General features: G+C 39.3%; 1 long non-coding RNA gene across 1 annotated transcript in view; it reads left to right on the top strand.

The window, feature by feature from the left end:
- The first annotated feature begins 234 nt into the window (after window positions 1-234).
- The window catches only part of LOC123378855, a 39,754-nt gene continuing 18,055 nt past the window's right edge, over window positions 235-21,933 (top strand). Inside the window, exon 1 of the long non-coding RNA XR_006582766.1 lies at window positions 235-348. This is a non-coding gene — a long non-coding RNA (uncharacterized LOC123378855). The remainder of the gene's footprint in view (window positions 349-21,933) is intronic.

The raw sequence follows: 21,933 nt of genomic DNA, 5'->3' as shown, positions 1-21,933 counted from the left end.
GTACCCTTAGGTTGTTTCAGCTGACTTTTGGACTAATTTGAATCTCAAACTGTAAGTGCATCTCAGGAAGTGAACATTGAAGTGAAACAAAATTGGGCCCAAGGGAAGTTTTGTATATATTACTATGAACTAAATCCACAATTTCACTCTAATTGGTATTCTACTCAAACATAGCTGCTACTCATTTAATTGTTCATCTGTATATGTGATTGTAGCTTACTCTCCATTTTCATCAGCTTCCACAGGACTCAGCAATCTGCTGTCCTGGTGAATGATCTCCATAGCGAGGAAGAGAATGCTTTGAGATGAAGAATTCATTTTCACAAATTATCTCATGAAAGAGAGACCGTAAGTCACATACCATATACTGCACTGTGCAGAGGACCCATACAAGGCACATGCACCCTGCAGAATAGGGTGTAAGGGGTAGGCAGGCCTTGTACTGCTCTCGCTCTGTCCCTTATGAACATATCTGCAAGATCTTTCCAATAGATCCATTCTAGAACTCGAGTTCCCAAGTTGAGAGAAGGAGGTGGTGCCGAAGAGGGAGTTAAGAACCAGAGTACAAATGAACAGGTGTACGTGTGGCACCGTAGAGACTAACACATTTATTTGAGCATAAGCTTTCGTGGGCTACAGCCCACTTCTTCGGATGCATGGAATGGAACATATATTGAGGAGATATATATACACATACAGAGAACATGAAAAGGTGGGAGTTGTCTTACCAACTCTGAGATGCCAATTAAGTAAGAAAAAAACTTTTGAAGTGATAATCAAGATAGCCCAGTACAGTTAGTTTGATAAGAAGTGTGAGAATACTTACAAGGGGAGATAGATTCAATGTTTGTAATGGCTCAGCAATTCCCAGTCCCTATTCAAACCTAAGTTGATTGTATCTCGTTTGCATATCAATTCCAGCTCAGCAGTTTCTCATTGGAGTCTGTTTTTGAAGCTTTTCTGTTGCAAAATTGCCACCCGCAGGTCTGTCATTGAATGATCAGATAGGTTAAAGTGTTCTCCTACTGGTTTTTGAGTGTTATGATTCCTGATGTCAGATTTGTGTCCATTAATTCTTTTGCGTAGAGACTGTCCGGTTTGTCCAATGTATATGGCAGAGGGGCATTGCTGGCACATGATGGCATATATCACGTTGGTAGATGTGTAGGTGAATGAGCCCCTGATGGTGTGGCTGATGTGATTAGGTCCTATGATGATGTCACTTGAATAGATATGTGGACATCGGGCTTTGTTGCAAGGATAGGTTCCTGGGTTAGTGTTTTTGTTCAGTGATGTGTGGTTGCTGGTGAGTATTTGCTTCAGGTTGGGGGGTTGTCTGTGAGCGAGGACAGGTCTGTCCTCCAAGATCTGTGAGAGTGTGGGATCATCTTTCAGCATAGGTTGTAGATCTTTGATGATGCGCTGGAGAGGTTTTAGTTGGGGGCTGAAGGTGACAGCTAGTGGTGTTCTGTTATTTTCTTTGTTGGGCCTATCTTGTAGGAGGTGACTTCTGGGTACTCGTCTGGCTCTGTCAATCTGTTTTTTCACTTCAGTAGGTGGGTATTGTAGTTTTAAGAATGCTTGATAGAGATCTTGTAGGTGCTTGTCTCTGTCTGAGGGATTGGAGCAAATGCGGTTGTATCTTAGAGCTTGGCTGTAGACAATGGATCGTGTGGTGTGTCCTGGATGGAAGCTGGAGGCATGTAGGTAAGTATAGCGGTCAGTAGGTTTCTGGTATAGGGTGGTATTTATATGACCATCGCTTATTAGCACAGTAGTGTCCAGGAAATGGACCGCTTGTGTGGATTGATCTAGGCTGAGGTTGATGATGGGATGGAAATTATTGAAATCATGTACAAATATTTTCTTAGAAGTTATTGAATTAAAATGAACCTAATCTTAATATCTTCAGTTTCTTGGTGATGTTTATAAATTAATATTAGTCGTAAAGCTCAATTACCATTAGCTCAATTACATCTAGTAATAAAAACATGCCCCTGCTAGCTGGTTGTGTCTCTCACCTCTTGGCTCCTTAAGTCTCAGTCCCTGTGTATGGTTTCAAACACTGTTTAACATACAACATTAGAAATTAAAAGAAATTGCTGACCATTCTTAGTGTACTTGCACTGAGCAGATCCTGGTTCTTTCATTTTTGTGATAATGGAAGCAGATAGGACTGGCTCGTGCTGCCCAACATAAGGGTTGCACTTACTCACATGAGCAGTCCCATTATCTTTAAGGCAACTACTGCATGCTAACCAACGTGACTAATGCTGGCACAGTCTAGCCCTTAATATTACTCCTCTGCTCAATTCTAAAAGTGCCTTTCTCATTAAGAGCCTTCTCCAAGATTTCTCTCATATAATTTTATAGTAAAATCAAAGTTGGTTATATCCCTGTAACCCAAATAGAGGTTAAATAATCAACTACATACAGCCATTATTGGAAATGTAACTCAACAGTTTATTCTTAGTGGCTTACATGGAAATAAAACATTGCTGCTTCTATGATAAAATGGTAAAAAGGAATGAATGGCGTAGATAGATTTGTCAATTTATGATGTATCAAAAAAAGCAGCCGATGAACAATATATTGATATCAGTACTGGGGAAAATATTCTGTAACTTGTGTAAGGTTTGTTGAAAATTTCTGGAATGATAGTGACTTTACTGATGCTGCAGTCTATTTTATTTTGGTAAATGACTTCACAGAATAAACATTATATCAATATACCATAGTCGAGTACATTTTCTAATCAACAGCATAAATGAGTTATCAGTAGCATGTGTTAGATTTAAAAAGTAATTCCTCCTGCTGAGAAAATTGTAACAAAACAGTAGAGGGGCATCCCTTCAAAAGCTGAAGTGAAAAGGCAAAGTTCAAGATCCCTTCAGAGCTCTTCAGACAAACATTGACTGTGTATGTTGCTAGGGAAGATTGATGCACAGAGAATGCACGAGCTGCTAGCTTCCAAAAATGATATCTGGGAAGCAAGTAATAAGGCCCACGGACAGTGGAAGAGAATGGAGAAAGTCATATCAGTAGTTAAAAGGAGAGCTTGGAAACATCAGAAAGTACCAGCAGGTCCAAGGATTAATGAGAGAAGATAAATTATCAGATAGAAGGCTAAAATATTATCCAGAAGAGGAAATGGTAGGATATGTAAGAAGGTTTGAAGAGCATTAGAAGAAAGTGGAAGAGGGTTGCAGAACATTGGAAAAGATTGTGCAAAATCTAGGAAGAGACCTGGAACACTAAGGGTATATGGAAAAACAATGGAGTATTGGAGAAATCCAGTCTAGAAGCTGGGAGATCTAGAGACCACTGCAAACAGACTTGGCAGTTTATGCATAGTGGAGAGGGCCAGAGAAGGTGACAAGAGGTCTGCTAATCCCTACAGAGAGTCAAGGGAATATTTAGGAGTGCAAGACAGGCAGATGGAGAGGCTGGAAGAGCAGATGGTAAGGATGGGAAGATCAGTATGAACTACAGATTTGAAACTACAGCCCCAAATTGAATATTTATCTGATATGTTCTTCCTTCCATACATAAAAATGCCAGAAACAGCAAACAATCTTTTCACACTGTGCATACCGCTTGGTGCCAGTAACCTTTTGTTTCAACGTGTTATGACATTATATATAGTTGGCTGCTATCATACTGCGCTTTCTCTGCCCAGTAGGGTGGGAATCATGTGCCCTTCCAAATCCACTGTCCATGAATTAGCTGGAAGAGAGTGCTAAAAGAATATTGGCTGGCTTCCTGCTGCCCGGACAAAATACATTCCCACTGTACTGTGCATGAGCAAGCAACCAAGGCTGAAAGCCTAATAGGTAAAAGAAAGTGAACCTGATCCTTCTATATAGTAGGAGAAACATTGCCTCAGCCCCGTTTATTTGGCTATTTGTGTCTTTTCAGATATAATGTATAATTAAACGGCACAAATAAATATTGAAACTTGGAAGATAGCTTGAATGATCTCAAATACAGAAACAAATTAATATTAGCTACCTCAATTCATCAGACTTGTAAGTAAAGTTGACATTGATTTATTTGTGATAAACTACTTGGTTGTCCATCCCTAAATCCAGAACAATAGCTATTGTACTTGCAATGTGTCTTCAATTTGTACTGATGCCAGCACATCTCTGTCTCTGTGTCTATCTAAGTCTCTCTTTCCCACTGCCTGCCCCCACCCCCATGGCTCATTCTGATGACAACTATATGCATAAATAATTCCTTTGTTATTTTGGAATGATTCAAAAGTCTATTTACAAGTTCATCAATCATGCTATTGAATAATAATAGGCTTATAACATTCCCTCGTGGAGTGCCATTTTCTAGCATAAATTCATTAAAAATACTAGCTTCTTGTCTCACTTTACAGCTGAGATGTCAAACCATTTGGTAATTAGAGGCCACTTAAGAGAACTAAGTAAGCATAAAGTGCCACCAGCTGCTAAAGGTACATAAACATGAAGGGATTCAGGTATGAGGGCTGAAAGCATTTGCATTTTACAGTATTGGCAAGCTAGTCGGTATGTAGTCTTATTAACTTTATTAAAATCATGTCTCCATTAGTGCCATTTGGGTAGTCAAAGGAATACTGAGAGTGGAAGAGACAGGTTAGACATTTCTACTTAGAAGAAATATTGTTTCTAAGTAAATCCCTTTCTTTTTTGTGTAACGATTTTCTGACTATTAATATAGCAGTACAAGTTAAGTTATTTTCTACATTTTTAAACTATAGCTGCCTATTTGTGTCTGCAACCACTAAGTGCTTTCCAGTTTCTGATGCTTCTGTTCATCTGTTTTGTGATATGGAGAAGATTCAGGCAGATCAAATATGCCTCCTTTTAGAAATAAAATAGTTAATTTGTTCTTGAAATATGAATGAATATTCACAACAATTTTCTCTATTTGCCTTTGTCAGCTTTCAGACATTCTTTACAGTATAAAGGATATAGTTATATATTTCAAATACTCATTTTAACCTTTGTCTGAAAATAACTTGCATAATTTAACTTGCTGTGAAATATGTAAGGGAATTTGAATCTATTAATTTCTTTCTAAGTCTTGTTATTTCATCTGTGGCAAGCAAAATATGCTACGAAAAGGGGGCGGCGCAGGGGGATCCTCTAGCCTTTCCAGATAGAAATACATGTCTTCTGACTATATATCTTTTACTATTTGTTTCATATACCATATTATGGGTAATCACATGACTCCATGTTTCAACCAGGATTCTAGTCATGTGCATACAGAATGGCTTATAGTGCCTTCTCCAAATTTTTCCCTCCCTCATCTTGTGTTCTTCCTTCCTAGTTCCATGTAGGTTTTTATGCTATTCTTCAAGTTATATTGAGTAATTATCATTCACCATAGCAAATACCTTTCTTATCATTTTAGTGGTAGACATACATTGTTTAATAAATATCCAGAATATCCCATATGATACAGCAGTTACTACATCTCAAAGAATTTGAAAAGGGGAACAATGTCACTGGAAGCAAAGAAAATGATTGTAACAACCAGATTTTGAATGGACTGGAAGGGAAGTGAGATGAGATGTAGAGAAAACAGGGAGCAGAAGGTTCCTGCAGTTGATGTGTGAGGTGACTAAGGATTGGACAAGAGTTTTGGCACTAGGAATGGGGATAAAGATGGACTTGTAGAGACAGATTATGAAAAATTATTGTATTTTTTATTTTACTATTGAAGTGAGCAGATATGGATGTCATATGTTGCTTGTTTTCCATTTATTCCTCTCATCTTAAGACCTTAGGATTTAAAACCTTAACTATGAGAGAACATTTTCTGCCTTGGAATGAAAAATTAAGAGAAGTCCCACTTTTTGTTTTCAGAGGCTACATATAACTATTTTGGAAAGCTCTAGAGAGTTGGAAGGGATGGGGGACTAAAGTACTTACAAGCTGTCTTGCTGCTTTTCAGATAGGTGAGATAAACAAGCACACAAAAGATACAAGTATTTACATTTCTATTTCTTTTCTTGCCTGTACACCTGGCTCTATTTAGACTGACTTTTGTTGAGCTAAGATTAGATGTGCTTTCATGCTGTTTTTTCTTATAATTATACCTATGTGACCGTATTGTTTGGGAGATACATGCGGACTGTTCCAGCAGAGTCAAACAAACCTTTGGCCTCTAAGTAGAGGTAATGAAAGTGACTGACTGGATTAAATGTACAGAATATTGAGCAGATGATAGTGTGTATCTCACAAGGAATTCACTGCGAGAACTGCAGTCAGCATGCTACATAGGGAACATGTTGGGCTACGTCTATGTTATGAACTAGTGGTGTGATACCCCTGCTAGTGTACACATACTCCTCTAACTCTCATCGACCTAGCACGAGTATAAATAGCAGCATAGCCATGGTAGCATATTTAGTTGTGATGGAGGCGTGGCTTAGCCACTTAGTATTTACCAACTAGTTTCAAGCGGGTTTGTACTCAAGATGGCTAAGCCCCAGTATGTGGTGTTCCCTGTGCTACTCAATAACAGCTAGCCCCAGTATGTGTACATGAGCAGGGGAATCATATACCTAGATTGTAGTATAGATATAGCCTAAGGGTTATGAGTGTGAACTTGCTTAAGGTACATATTATTCAAGGGTTTGGCGTAATTATTATAAGTCATAACATTTCTTAATACCAACTACTCCCGAATAGTAGATTTTAAGGCCACAAGGGACTGTTATGATGATCCTAGTCTGACTTCCTGCATAACACAGGCCATAGAACTTCATCCAATAATTTCTACATCATGCCCATCACTTTTGTTTGCACTATAGCATATCTCTTAGGGATGTTTTGGAAATCCTTCTATGTACATTGTTCCAAAGGTTAATTACCCATTCTGTTACAAAAATTACACTTTATTTCTAGTCTGAATTTGTTTAGCTTCAGCTTCTGACAATTGGATCCCTTTATTAGAGCAGAGCAAGTACCTGGTTTTGGTTAAGTCTTTTTGTTTTCGTGGTGTGTGTGTGTGTGTGTGTGTGTGTGTGTGTGTGTGTGTGTGTGTTCAGGGAGCCAACCAAAAAATCTGGGCTGAAAAAAATTGTTTCGTTGAGAACCAAAACTGAATGATTTATTCTCCTCCCCTTTCCCCCCCCCCCCAACAAAACCAACTGCGGGGAGGGAGAGAAGCAATCAAATGTAATGGCTATTTCTAAATGGAATGCCTAAAACTCATTGTCAAAATGGGATGGTTCGGGTTTTTCAAAATTTTTGTTTTCAGGTGTTTTTTGGACAAAACCATTTGCTGAACTTGACCTAAATTTGCAAATAGTTTTGGTGCCCAGAAAAATGCATTTTTCAGTAAATTTACTGTTCATTGGGGGGAAAAATTGCCCAGCAATACTCATTCTGACCATTTTTGCTAGATTAAAGTGCTGAATCCCTCAAATCACTTTTAGCTCTTTTCTGCCCCCTTTCAATTTTTCAACATCCTTTGTGAAGTGTTAACACCAGAACTGGGCACAGTATTCCAGTAATGGTTTCACTGATGCCAAATACAAAGGTAATACCACCTTGCTGCTTGTGTGTGTGTGATAATCCTATGCTTATACATCCAAAGATTGCCTTTGCCATAGTCAGTACAGCATTGCATTGAGAGTTCAATTAATTATTTACCATAGGGGCAATTCCTGAGCAGGGGAAAGTCAACATAGATCCACCAGCACACCCACAACTTAGCTCCTTAGCAGGACTTCACTGGTGCTGTACTGTATGCCATGGATGAATTAACCCTGGATAAGATGACTTGTTGCACAAGAATATCTACCATGGATCAGGCTGACATATTAAAACTATTCAACTTAGTTACATCTCTGGTGTTAAAGGCTATTATATTAACCTCTAAACATTTTTAGATGTATATCATTTAAGTTTGACTACCCTTGCAAAAAGAATTATAACCATTAAAATATCCCCCATGAGAAAACACTGGGTCTGCATTTATACTAATCACATTTAATAGAGGAGAAAATTAGGCTTCACATCATGTATGCTAGTGAAATAATTATGAGAGCACACAACAGTCAAACCATAGGAAAATTAAGCTTTCAAAAAGGCATAAAAGGCAAGAAATGATACAAAGCAAGTCTAAACAGAATCTATTTTGAAGTTGGAAAAAGTTATTTTTCATTCTATTTTTTATTTATATTTATGTGTGTTTCTGTATTTCCTGGTTGTCGCAATAATAGGAAATACTAAGATCAGGTAAGAGAGGTATTCTCACAAAAATTTTCCTCGCACAGCCCAACCTAGAAAATAATGGAGAAAGTTCTATACTGTGGTATTTACAAATGGGAAAAATTCAGATAATTGATGATGCTTTAGCCAAGCTTTTGGATGCTAATATGAATTGAGCTGCATCTACGATATTAGTAGGGCTGATGATTATGGCCCTACTTTAGCAAGGTAAGAACATAAGAACGGCCGTACCGGGTCAGACCAAAGGTCCATCTAGCCCAGTATCTGTCTACCGACAGTGGCCAATGCCAGGTGCCCCATGGGGAGTGAACCTAACAGGCAATGATCAAGTGATCTCTCTCCTGCCATCCATCTCCATCCTCTGACAAACAGAGGCTATGGACACCATTCCTTACCCATTCTGGCTAATAGCCATTTATGGACTTAACCACCATGGATTTATCCAGTTCTCTTTTAAACGCTGTTATAGTCCTAGCCTTCATAACCTCCTCAGGTAAGGAGTTCCACAAGTTGACTGTGTGCTGCTTGAAGAAGAACTTCCTTTTATTTGTTTTAAACCTGATGCCTATTAATTTCATTTGGTGACCCCTGGTTCTTGTATTATGGGAATAAGTAAATAACTTTTCCTTATCCACTTTCTCCACATCACTCATGATTTTATATACCTCTATCATATCCCCCCCTTAGTCTCCTCTTTTCCAAGCTGAAGAGTTCTAGCCTCTTTAATCTTTCCTCATATGGGACCCTCTCCAAACCCCTAATCATTTTAGTTGCCCTTCTCTGAACCTTTTCTAGTGCCAGTATAAGGTATTGATGCATGTGCCAATTTTAATTATGAGAGTAGTTCTGCTGAAGCCAATGAAACTTTTAATGTGCTTAAGGTTAGGACCATGCTTATGTACTTTGCTGAACCAGGGCTCATCATTGCTTTGTGCTGTTCAGATGGTGGATTAACTGTAGTGTATTGAAAACTGTGTTTAATTGTAGGCTACTATTTGAAATTCACAGGGGTTTTCTTGATCCTGCTTACAGACTAGGAGGCTCTGTAGGAAAGCAGGCAATCTGAGTCTAGCAGCAATCAGCCTGCAAAGAGTTAGCCTAGAGTAGTGGTCCCCAACGCGGTGCCCGCAGGCAACCTGGCACCCGCCGGGGCATTTATGTGCGCCCACCTAGTGCCCAGCAGGGGAGAGCTGCCATGGCCCCGGCCTTCCGGGGACAGAGAACTCTGGGGCTGCAGGCTTCATTCGATGTTAAAGTAAGAATAATAAATAAAACATATTTGGACCAGCAGTTCAACAATGTTTAACTTTTTAAAAATAAATAAGATGAAAACTGTTTACGATATTTATTTTGTAAAAATGTCTTAATTTTTCTTACAGGTAGATAAAAAAGAGCAAATTCACATGGCAAGGTGAAAGAGTAATTGGCAAATAATTTATTAATACCTTTTACATGTAAAATTACCCTTTTTATCTTATGGATTCATATATTATGTATATTAAATATGGGTTTTTTGTATTATTTAATGTGCAAATACAAAATAAGCCTTGAAAAATTATTGGCGCCCGCCACACTCCTCTGAAACCATGAATTTGCTACTGGCCACAAAAAGGTTGGGGACCAGTGGTCTAGAGCAAGGTGAGGTGAGTTGTGCCTCACTGCCTGATATTTCTCTGTTTTTGGCTCCTGTGTTAAGATTCTGGAATTTAAGGAATAAGATAATGTTACGTTGCAATGTTCCACAAAGAGTGAGTGTCTGTCTGTCTGTCTGTCTTTTAATTTAACTTCTGTGTCTGGATGCCATGAGCATAACATAAACCATTAAAGGTTTGGAAATTCAGTTTTGATTGGTCAGCAAAGCATCCAGTCTCTGACCTATACTATAAACATCCTGCTTAAGTAGTGGTTAGGCCTGACCAAAGAAACCAAGTTGAAACCATGTCAGTACCTTTTTGGAAATATATATATTTTAAAAGGCTCTGGCTTAGTCAGTTTCCAGTAGTATAAAAAGGGCCTAAATGTTCAGCCAGTAGACAGGAGTCATACCAAATGGAGGATGAACATAGGATATTACCAAACATGGAGCTAAATCCAATGTCTTTGAATTCAGTGGAATGGCTCCCATTGATTTCCATGGGCATTGGATCATCCCTGCTGGGCCAGCATAATTAGTCATTGAACTCAGTGGAGCAGAGCGTGCCATTAATGAAAAGTCCTAAAGAATTTAATAGAAATGCTAGACTTTTGGTATTTTTAAGGGTTTTTCTTTCTTTTAGAACTAAATAGACAATGTTATCCCTGCTCTAGAATTCTATAGGAATGGTCAATAAACCCACATATTAGCCACTATTCTTTATTATATTCTGTATGTTTTAATATAATGTCTATAGGACCCTGTTTCATTTCTACAGAAAATTGCTAGGGCTGTCCCTATTAAATTCTATAAAACATTGCCATACTCTCTTGTTGTGTATTTGGTTGTCATGGGTTTTGTTACTATGGCAACTGAGTTAGACTATTAAGGGATAGCTCAGCCGGTTTCAACCGGCTGAGTGAGCTCTCTGTATCTGTAAATAAAATGGAGGTTTTGGTTAGCTGTCTGCTCTCTGGCCTCAAGTGATTGCTTCCTACACCGGCTGCCCCAAGGATATAACATCTCTGTCCTAGCAGCCCCAGGACCATGAGACATCTCAAAGGGGGCCAGGAGGTTAGGGGCACAAGGTGGGTCCATCTTCCCAGCTCATTCGGGTCCAAAGAGGAGAGTAATGTGCACCATTTTTGGAGAATGCATGTGCTGCATTATCAGGCTGAAATCTTATGAATTGTATGAGGGATTATGCTGAGATTCTGTACCAGGCTCAATATGACCTTGTTATTATGCACAATCAGGCAGTATACGTGTAATTATCACGTATACTATATAAAAAAAACCCAAACCCTTAATCTATCACATGCCTCTGCAGTCAAGCTTTTTTTTCCCCCCTAAATGGGGCGTGTGTGAGCATGCCACATATTATACCACTTAAATGATGGTGGAGCACGATTTGCATGTTCCCTTTGAAAATAAGGTTCAGCCACTGATTTTTTTTTTCAAAGCAAGATAAGTTTTGTGGCACCTAAGGTGTTTTGTGATCTGGTCTAGGTCAATGTTTTCCTGTGTTTTGACAGACTAATAATTAAAACAGAACCTTGGATAAAGCTCCACATCTTTTCAAATAGAGGAAAATTAAGATTCATCTTATTCCACTGGTTACTTACAAATTATCTCACAATCCCACATCTGTTTTCTAAACAAATCAAGGAGTTCTTCGCTAGCTTTTTATGGAATGTGAAGCCGGAAAGATTTAGGTTGCAATATTCATTCACTCATAATAAATAGCAATGTATAGTACGGTCAACTTAAATTCCTATCTGCCTTTATCTTCTGGGGGAAGGTAATATTAGTTCTGGTAGTGTTTTCTCAAGAGTATTGACCTCATGAGAAATTCTCAGCAAACTCAGTGGCATTGTGTTAATAATACTGTACAGAACACTCATGATGTATTGTTCACAGAATCGCATATAACTAATTATACCTGGACTTGCTTGTTTCCATTCTATTTGATTGTATAGCTCCAAAAGTAATGAAGAGACAGGAGTAAGTCACTAGGCTAGGATTCAGGAGACCTAGGGGGAAATCACTTAAGTTCAGTTCCTCAAAAGTACTTTGGCTTTGCTTCACTTAGCATTGCAATAACCAACCCATCGGCAGCCCACCGCCTAGTAGGATAATCAGTCTAGAGCTTCGTGCCTAGGCTCCTCATACATGTGGGGAGAGTTAGGAGCCTAGGAAAGGTATCCTCAGAAGCCAGCAAAGTGAGTAGGGGTCCACCCTAAGCTACCTGGAAATGAAATGCTGAACAAGGGTCAGGGAGAGGAAAGAATCCTCAGCCATGAACCCTCTCCTGGAGTTAGGCACCTAAACCAGGTCAGCTCATCACGTAGCCCATTCTCTAGCAGCCAAACCACCTCTCTCTCTCTCTCTCTCTCTCTCTCTCTCTCTCTCATGACCGTACTCGATACCTCTCTCATCCTCACTTTATGTTTCCCTGTGCCCCCAGCTGTCCCTGCCCCTCCTTCTGTCAGTTGCCTGCATCTGAGCCTCCTGCTGCAGGGTCTTTCAGGTATCAGGTCTTAGGCATGTTCTGAGCACACCTACAGGATTGGGCCCCGTTTTGAGATAGGCATTGCCCCACCTAGTTTTGGAATCCTGCTTCAGGACCTCTGGGACTTTGGCTTTAGCAAGGGCAGGAGTTTTGAAAATGTCAGTAGCCCCAAAAGAGACAAATAAGCACCAAAATATATCTTGAGGCTGTGGAAGGGAAGTTCTCAGTACCTCTCTTCCCCTCCTGTAAAATGGGGATAATGCTATCTTCGTCTCTTATCTGGTTCAATTGTAAGGTCTTCAGGAAAGGGACTGTCTCTTACTGTGGGTGTCCATAAGTGCCTAGCACAAGACTGCCCTGATCTCAGTTGGGAACTCTAAGTGCTGGTACCTGCAAAACATAAAACGTAGCCTTCTCAGACTACTCAAGAGCTGCTTGTAGACAAACTGCAGTGGTGTTATGATGTTAACATACTGAGCCCCTGACCAGGTCAAAGCACTTTGCTCTTATTTGTTTTTATATAGTGGCTGAATAACCAACTAAAAATAATCATGTACACTGGGAAATTTGAAATACTACTTTATTTATGTAGTGATCTGGGTGAAGAAAAAATTTTCCAATGTGAAGTGATGTAAAATGCATGTTCAATTACTGTACATTGACATTGTTATTTTCCCATACTTTTTTTTCCATGTTGTGGGTCTTTTTATGACCCTAGAATCTGCAATAATAAAAGCTGAGAGCTTTTTTTCCATCCTTCCATTTATCCATTTTTATCATGTACAGCATGACTCTTACAGACTGGACTAAATCCATGTTTCAAACTCCTAGGCAGAGAGTACGTGCCCACTTTCCTAATAATAATAATAAATAATGCCTTTTCTGGCTGCCAGAAAATCAGCTGCCAGCTACCATACCATTTCCTACTAGCTGGATGAAGGTTTATGGTTTTATGGCTTTTCTCAGTTCACTAAGTAGAGTTTCTTAGTGAACTGAGAAAAGCCACTTTAAATCAGCAGTTTACACATTTATTGTTCTTCACACTTCTGTAGTGAAACCTTTATAAACACACCACATTAAACAATTATACAATAATGTGACATCAGCATTAGGCCTCTCTCTCAATGTGTTTATATTATTACATGAATTACAGCAGTGCCGAGGATCCCATCTGTGGTCAGACCCTCAGTGTAAGGCAGTGCACAAACATAGTGAGGTTCAGGCCCCAAAGAGCCTATAATCTAAATAGACAAGACAGACACAGGCTGGGAGGAGAGACAAAGGCACAGAGAGATGATATGACTTACTCAGGGTCACATAGGCAGGTAAAGACAGAGATCAAGGTCAAAGGCAGTGCCAGTTGTAGAACCCTGACGTCATAAATCCTAGACCTATATCTAGCCACTACACTATTTTCTACACAAAACTCACTGCCTTTATTCATATGTAGGGCCAAGTTTTCAGAGGCTTGACTGAGCTCAGCCACCACATTTATGTGATCTCCTGTACACTTTCTTTTGATGTCCATATTTTGATGCATATGAAATTTGTGCTTGAGCAAACTTCATAGGAGTTTAGGACACTGAGCACTTCACTGTAGAATCTCTGTACCTGACAGGATTAGGTCCTACCAGCAGCAAATGGGGGTGAACTTTAAGACTTAATTAGGTTTTAATCTTGCTTTGAGATCTTTTAGCAGGCACCCATACATTAATAAATACCGACATAGGGTCCCATAGATTGCACGTCTATCTCAGGGATGTTTATGCAAAATATGTAGCTCCCAAAATTTAAGGACTTGGAGCTTCAGTGCAAAATTTTAGGAGTCTGTAGATTAGGAAGTCATTTATAAAATTACCTGGAAACTTTTGATGTGAACATATTTTCTCTGTTTTCATTTTTAAAAAGGTAGACGTGAAATAACTTTACTCCATCAGTTTTCAGTTCCACAATAATTTGAAAAATGTCCATAAAGCACATGAATAATTATTGATTCTATTAAGCATTCTGTGCTGCACCAGTGGCACAAAATACATTCATTGCAAATGTACTTTCTTTGCAAATTCATACATTATTATTTATAGCCCTTTTTACTAAGTCACTGTTAGCTTCTCTAATCTTTGTTGTTGTTTTTCTTATGTTCTTCATCTTCCCTGTAAGAATACAAAAGAGTCTGAATATGCAGATAAAAGGCTTTTTTATATAGGGACAATAGGTAAAAACCCACTGATGAAATGTGATATTCTCCATCTTGGTTTGACACTGGTGACAACTCCAAATTCTCTAGGGTTTTCCTGAGTGTTTAAAACTTGTTGCATAACTTTAACATGAAGAAGCAAAGAAAATCATTTCAAAACCAGAGGAATAGCTGTGCAGAGACTTTTTTCCTTCTCACACCTTCTGACTGATTTGTAACTTGTAACATAGGAATCGCCAAGTTCCCAGAAAAATCAGAGCCATCCATTGATTTGTATGGGCACCCAATACAATGGACATTGAAACTCAATACCTTTGCATATCCAGTCAATCTATTTCTTTACACTAGAATGGGTGAACTCATTGCTGTATGACAAGTTTTCATACAAGTCAGAACCCATCGGAAACCAGACTACATTCAGTTTTTGTAACTCTCATGAACTTTAATCAAAGGTCAGTAAAATCCTTGGGCAATGTACCAATATTATGGCGGTGTCTCTGGAGCTAGTTCAGTAAAGAGCTGTCTAGCAATAGGAGCAGGATTGTGTTACAATTCACACTGCCACATGCTGGGCTAAGGGTGGCAGGTGCTTCTTACTCTATGAGACAAACCTCTTTTTTTCTCATAGGCCTGGTCTACATTACACGTTTAAACTGATTTTAGGACCGTTAAACCGATTTAACGCCGCACCCGTCCACACTAAGAGGCCCTTTATATCGATATAAAGGGCTCTTTAAACCGGTTTCTGTACTCCTCCCTAACGAGAGGAGTAGCGCTAATATCGGTATTACCATATCGGATTAGGGTTAGTGTGGCCGCAAATCGATGGTATTGGCCTCCGGGCGGTATCCCACAGTGCACCACTGTGACCGCTCTGGACAGCAATCTGAACTCGGATGCAGTGGCCAGGTAGACAGGAAAAGCCCCATGAACTTTTGAATATCATTTCCTGTTTGCCCAGCGTGGAGCTCCGATCAGCACAGGTGGCGATGCAGTCCGAAATCCAGATCCAAAAAGAGCTCCAGCATGGACCGTACGGATGTAATCACTGTATGGGCAGACAAATCTGTTCTATCAGAGCTCCGTTACAGAAGACGAAATTCCAAAGCATTTTTAAAAAATCTCCAGACAGAGGCCACAGCAGGGACTCAGCACACTGCTGCGTGACAAGCGTTAACGGAAAGCGAAAGAATCAAATGGACACTCATGGAGCGAGGGAGCGGGGACTGAGGACTCCAGCTATCCCACAGTTCCTGCAGTCTCCGAAAAGCATTTGCATTCTTGGCTGAGCTCCCAATGCCTGTAGGGTCAAACACATTGTCCGCGGTGGTTCAGGGCATAGCTCGTCAATTTACCCCCCACCCCACTCCCAGAAGGTAAAGGGAAAAAAATCATCTCTTGACTCTTTTAAATGTCACCCTATCTCTACTGAATGCTGCTGGTAGACGCGATGCTGCAGCAGTAAACTGCAGCATCCTTGCCCCCCCTCCTTGGTGGCTGATGGTACAATATGACTGATATCCATCGTCATCATCAGCCTTGTGGCAGATGGTACAGTACAGAAGGACTGGTATCCATCCTCATCTTCAGCCCATGAGTGCTCCTGGCTGGCCTCCTGGTCATTCCCAGTAGATGGTACAGAAGGCTGGTAACCGTCTTCATCTTAGCAACAGGGGGCTGAGCTCCATCAGCCCCCGCCCTTCATGTGTAAAGAAAAGATTCTGTACTGCCTGGACTATCATAGCAGTGGCATGCTGGGCTCCTCTCCCCCACACTGCTTAATGTCCTGTCTGGACTATCATAGCAGCTGGAGGCTGCCTTCCCCTCATTTTATCTCACTAACAAGTCACTATTTCTTATTCCTGCATTCTTTATTACTTCATCACACAAATGGGGGGACACTGCAACAGTAGCCCAGGAAGGCTGGGGGAGGAGGGAATCAACAGGTGGGGTTGTTGCAGGGGGACCCCCTGTGAATGGCATGCAGCTCATCATTTCTGCAGGATCTGACACGGAGCGGCTGTGCTCTCTGGTTCTCTGATACACTGGTTCTCTAGTACACTTGCCCCATATTCTAGGCAGGACTGATTCTATTTTTAAATACCAAAAAGGAGGGATTGACTCGGGGAGTCATTCCCATTTTTGTCTTTTGCGCCCCCGGCCGACCTCAGCCAGGGGCACCCATGACAGCAGCAGAGAGTACAGTACAGAAGGACTGGTAACCATCATCTCATTTTCAATTTACAATGGAAGCAGATGGTACAGAACGGCTGATAACCATCTCTGCTATCATGCAAAGCAAATGAATGCTGCTGTGTAGCGCTGCTGAATCGCCTCTGTCAGCGGCATCTAGTACACATATGGTGACAGTGACAAAAGGCAAAACAGGCTCCACAGTTGCCATGCTATGGCGTCTGCCAGGGCAATCCAGGGGAAAAGGGCGTGAAATGATTGTCTGCTGTTGCTTTCCCAGAGGAAGGAGTGACTAACGACATTTACCCAGAACCACCCGCGACAATGATTTTTGCCCCATCAGGCACTGGGATCTCAACCCAGAATTCCAAGAGGCGGGGGAGACTGCAGGAACTATGGGATAGCTACGGAATAGCTACCCACAGTGCAACACTCCAGAAATCGATGCTAGCCTCGGACCGTGGATGCACACCACCGAATTAATGTGCTTAGTGTGGCCGCGTGCACTCGACTTTATACAATCTTTTTTACTAAATCGGTTTATGTAAAATTGGAATAATCCCGTAGTGTAGACATACCCATATTTTCATCTACTCTTATTCTTTTCCTGTCATAGATTTCCCTCATACCCCCTCACCTTCCTCTTAACCTACTGAGCATCAGGGCATATGTTTCTGATTTTACATATAGAAGAGACTACTGCATAGGAGAATAGAATTTATAGGACATCAAAAGTCATTGGGTCTGATTCTCTACTCCTTACATCAGTTTTATGCTGGTGTAACTCTATTGAAGTCAGTGGGTGTGCACATTTGTATTATATCAGTGCAATAGAATGGAGAATCAGACCCCAATAAGTGCATATATTCACGGGCAAATTTTTCTTAAGATAATATTATAGTCAGCCATTATTCTCATAATTCAACATATTGTAAATACAATTTAATTTTTCTATATAAAATGCTGTATTGTTACAGCCAATTAAACACATTCACTTTCATCCCTTATTTGTATTATTATTGGATGTATAATCAATAAGCGATGGCCGGGCGCAATTTTTTTCTCTTTTCAGTGATACTGATCATAACAACCATAAACAAAATGATGCACAAAAATGCTGTAAAACTGCTACATGTCTCACTGTTTGTTAATAATTTCAGTTGTTTCACTGAAGACTGAACATCTTTGCCTGAATATTTTCACACTTAAAATCTGTTTAATTTTTTTCCCTGATAAAATATTTTCATGGAACAGAAATATAGTGTAAAAATAACAAACATATGTTGGCATTAAAAATAACAAGTTCAAAAGTATTTCTTGGTATTCATTTTGGTTCCTAGGTAGGCTATCACAATGTTAATTTTAGAAACTCTAGCCCAGCAACAGACACTTAAGAACAAAATGATGTACAACAAGCAGTAACATTTTAACTGTAGATGATAGGTTTATGGTCTTATTTATAGCTCCCTTATTAGGTTTTAGGAAATGTTTATTCCTTTGGGGTTTCCCTGTGTATATGCTATTTTAACCCTTGGACCTAGATTTTAGGCTGTATCCTGTCAGTTTTCCTCAAATATTTAATTTATGAAAAGACAAAACATAAAACTATGTATATGTAGATTTAAAATGTCTGACAAATGAAATGATTATAACTAATTATCATTACATTTAACTTCCAGCAATGTTGGCTTCTTTTTCTAAATAAATATACAATTTTTTTTTTTAGTATTAAGCTTGAAGCAAATACAAGGAATCATTAATACTTATGTTAGAGGTTATAGGGAAACAAAAACCCAAAGTTTAAAGATTTATTAATATTACACATTTTAATAAGTAAAATCTAATAATGTTGATTTGTTTTGTACCAATAGAAATTAAACATAGAATGCCTAATTCTTAGCCGGTATAAATTAGCATAAGTCTGCTGAACTCAATCAGCAATGCAGGTGCAGATTTACACCCATACTTAAATTTAAATTTAATTCTGCAATATAGTTGTGCTTCAGTTTTTACTTTTCATACCCCCTTTTGCAAACTCATCCACTCTTTACTTAAAACTAGACCTAGCTGGAAAATGCTGCTTCGTCAAAATCAAACCTTTTTTCAGGAAAAGATTAGTTTTCGACAATTTTGTTGACTAAAAATTGATTTTAAAAATTCAAAATTGTTGAAATGTTTCATTTTGACACTCTTTTTAAAAATTAAGTTCTGGTTTTTGGATTTGAAATGACTTTTTGTTTAGAAACCTTTTGATTGACCTGAACTAATTTTTTTGCATATTTTCAGTTCATGAAAAATTGAGATTTCAATTTTTCATTCTGATTTGTGAAGGAAAATCTTTTTTGATACATCAGACATTATTTGTAGTTTGGAAATACTGCTTCCTGCCCAGCTCTATTTAAAACACTGATTCCAAGAGCTATGTTTTGTCAGAAAATCATACTGGCAGGAAAAATTATGAATATAAATGGTATTCCTCTGAACAACTGTGAAAAGCTGTCAACTCCAACAATGCATTGTGTTTAGAGTACAATAAAAGTATAAACTTAAACTATTTCCAGGTGGCTTTTTATTTGAGTGGACTCTTAAAGTGAAGAGTCCTGTCATTGACTTATTGTTACTTAGTGTAATGATCAAGTAGGCAAGAACAAAAAGAGAATGTTTTCCCCTTTTAAACTACTTCATATGTAGCCTTCTTGGTTTCCTGACTCATTTTCTTCATGATGTCCTTAATTCTGTATTGCTTTCACTGCTATTATTATTATTAATAACTTTTCCCATATATGATGTGCTAAATCATTTTAATACAGCTAATTGGGTAGTGTGAAATGTAAATCCCAATAACATGTTGAAAAGAGAAATATGTCAAAGTCCTTTTGTCTTGCTGACAGGTTATAAACCCAGACTGGTTCAATCTAATAAGGTTTAAATTTTAATGAAATAAGCAAAACTCAGGCTCAAGTAGATAGCTTTCAGTTATTACTTCAGATCACTCAGCTACAAGGAAGAAGTACATCATCATTTATTTATTGATCGCATTGTTTGAGCTATTTTGCTCTTAACAGCTGTTCTGAAAAAAGTATTTTAAATGATTAACAATGTTTCAACAGGAATGTCACAGTTACAAGGCTAACTGAATCTCTGTCCCCTCTTCTGGTCTCACTGTGTGCACCCCTTCTCATGTTAGGTCTTCTGCCTTCACCTCTTCTTAGGTGGAATCCTATGATTCTACCACTCTTAGACCAAGCCTCTGGATTACAGCACTCTGCATATTAACTGTGTTTACACTGTAGGTCTGAATGGATTCAGCACCTGCAAGTCTTCCCTTTGGAAACTTGTGACCAGTGATTAATGCTGTGACCGGACAGCTTTCTTAAACAAAGTATAACATAAAATAGAGGATTTAAACCAATAAAAGGGTTACACACACATCCATTTTACCCTAAGCCCTACCATCATGTGATAGTGAGACAGGCAGGTTTTGCTTCTTCAGACCCTCCAATCTGTCTGTCAGTCTGTTCCCCACAAACAGGCCCTTGAGAACTGCTTCTAGGAAGTGCCTTTTATCTGTTTAGTGCCTTTTGACTTTTTCAATCCACACTTGGCAAAACAAGTCTTGTAAGTTTGGCTGAAGCCTGGAAGTAGCATCTTCCCAGCTAATAGTATAGTGTTTCAGGACCAGGAGGCTGCTTATCTGGAGCTATTGTGTTGCTTTCTGCATAGTTTCCTAACATGAAATTGTTATTAAACTAAAACAACATATGCATACAATAAGCATCATCATAACCCATTATAACCTGGCTGTAACTATCCCAATAATTAGATCACCTACATTAAGTTAATGCAGGGCTGCATGGACAGCCCTGGAGGGTAGAGAGGTTCTTCATCCATTGAACAAGTACAGCACAGGCAATGGCAGGCCAGGCTTCCTCACACTGTTAAAATATCGTGTCTCCTTCCAGGTTCAAAAGAGGACAACAATGTCAGATTGTCAACAAAGGGAAAACTTGTGGTTTTAGTTATAAGTATGGATCCTTCAATTGACGCTACCATTTCATTTCATTTAAGTAACTATCAAATGATAGCAACTTTTGGTAACTCTTTCACTTGATTTCATAGCAGAGTCTTAGAGTTTAAAGGCTCTTTATCCTGTTGTCAGTCTCCTGAACCACCTAATACTTGGACATTTAACATCACTAAGCCCTACCACCTGCTGAGTCAGAGCCACTGAAGTAAAAATAATAGTAATTTTCTATTTATGTACAAATGATACTGGTAAGCAGCCTCAGCAAGTGTATTACTTATGTACAGCTTTCATCCAGCTCTTTAAGCGAAAGACATCATGGACTGAACAGATATCTCATATTCGATTGCTGCTTTCTATAACAAAACATCAGACGAGTCCCTTGAGTTCTTTATGACCAGCCTTATGAATTAAGTATTAATTCAGTTGTCTGTCTGCTTTCTGTACACAGCCACCAATCAGTGTTACATTGCCTGCACTGTGAGGCCAACAGGAAAAGGTGGAAAATGTGGACCCTCTCCTGTATTCTGGGGAAGGAGTGTATTTTTTCCAGGTGTAGGGGACTAGTTGACTAGTTCATTTAGGGAGGGATCTAAGCAGCAATGTTCACATCTTGATCAAGATCCACATTTTTACAAACCTCAGGAGCATTCATATGGGTCAGCAGCAGAGTTTGGCTCCAGATAAAACTTATAAGAGTTCAGGAGATTTTTGTATTTTGGGTTTTAGTTCAAGTTCTCTCCTAAAGAGATGTGTCTCCTAGAGCTGTCACAGTCAAAGTGTGCTTGAGGATAAGCTCTCATTTCCTAGAAAAGGCCTCAAGTGGGCAGCATAACATATAGCCTCTGACAGCTAAACTCCGACCACTTGCTTTTTTTTGTGGTGGAGGTTTTATTAACTGAAAGGGGGTAAGAGGAGTGTGAAAAGTGGGTGTCTGGCATCTTGTACCCATATTGCTCCAGGCAGATGGGGCTCATTAGCTGTGGTAGGCAGTCTTCCTAGGAGAAGGGTCTCTGTTTTCCAGTTTGTGTGGAAAAAGGCTAGTTGGGACAAAAGGCCAGCTGTAAAACAAAAGATAAAGTGGGGAGGCTCACAGATAGGGAAGTCAGTCTGAGATTTACGGATGACCAAACC

The sequence above is a fragment of the Mauremys mutica genome, chromosome 10 (genome assembly GCF_020497125.1).
Source record: "Mauremys mutica isolate MM-2020 ecotype Southern chromosome 10, ASM2049712v1, whole genome shotgun sequence".
Classification (NCBI taxonomy): Eukaryota; Metazoa; Chordata; order Testudines; family Geoemydidae; genus Mauremys; species Mauremys mutica.
The sequence above is the reverse complement of the archived record's forward strand: the minus strand, read 5'-3'. Positions and strand labels throughout refer to the sequence as shown.